Source organism: Etheostoma spectabile, unplaced genomic scaffold (genome assembly GCF_008692095.1).
Source record: "Etheostoma spectabile isolate EspeVRDwgs_2016 unplaced genomic scaffold, UIUC_Espe_1.0 scaffold512, whole genome shotgun sequence".
In the NCBI taxonomy this organism is placed as follows: domain Eukaryota; kingdom Metazoa; phylum Chordata; class Actinopteri; order Perciformes; family Percidae; genus Etheostoma; species Etheostoma spectabile.
Genome location: NW_022605624.1, coordinates 201053 through 201672, shown reverse-complemented (window position 1 = coordinate 201672; position 620 = coordinate 201053). Strand labels below are relative to the sequence as shown.

Below are 620 nucleotides of genomic sequence, written 5' to 3'. Positions count from 1 at the left end.
AAGTTTGGAGAAGACATGGAGAAGGATTTTTGGTCAGCTCCAAGGTCCTTCTGGAAACCTCAGAAGGAGGAAGCAAGGAACCATCCAAGCTGTGTACAGTAAGGATGGGATGCTGGTGACCTCAACTGAGGAGGTAACAGGGCAGTGGAAGGAGCACTTTGAGGAACTCCTAAATCCAGCTAACACGCCCTCTATGGTGGAGGCAGAGGTGGAGGATGATAGGGGATTGTCATCAATTTCCCTGGTGGAAGTCGTTGAGGTGGTAAAATCCCAGGGATTGATGAGATCCATCCGGAAATGCTGAAAGCTCTGGATGACACACCTCTTCAACATTGCGTGGATCAGGTCGCAGGGTTCTGAATCGCAATACTTATTGGCTCTACATCATCTCTTACATATTGGTTTAATGTCAAGTTGTCAAAACAAAAACATCTCAATGTCAATTTTGCATGAAAAGTGTTATAATTTACCGCATGACAGCAATCATAAACCTTCACAAAGACTCCTTCGGGTTTATGACAGGTGTTATCATAGTTATGACGGTGAAATGTCTTATGCACACCCCTTCAAACACAACATTACCCAACAATGGGAAAAAAAATAAAATATATATATATATA

At 42.6% G+C, this 620-nt stretch overlaps 1 protein-coding gene across 2 annotated transcripts in view; it reads right to left on the bottom strand.

Annotated features, from left to right (window-relative positions):
- The window catches only part of amot (angiomotin), an 84856-nt gene that overhangs the window by 5407 nt on the left and 78829 nt on the right, over positions 1-620 (bottom strand). The gene's annotated exons all lie outside the window — the stretch shown is intronic.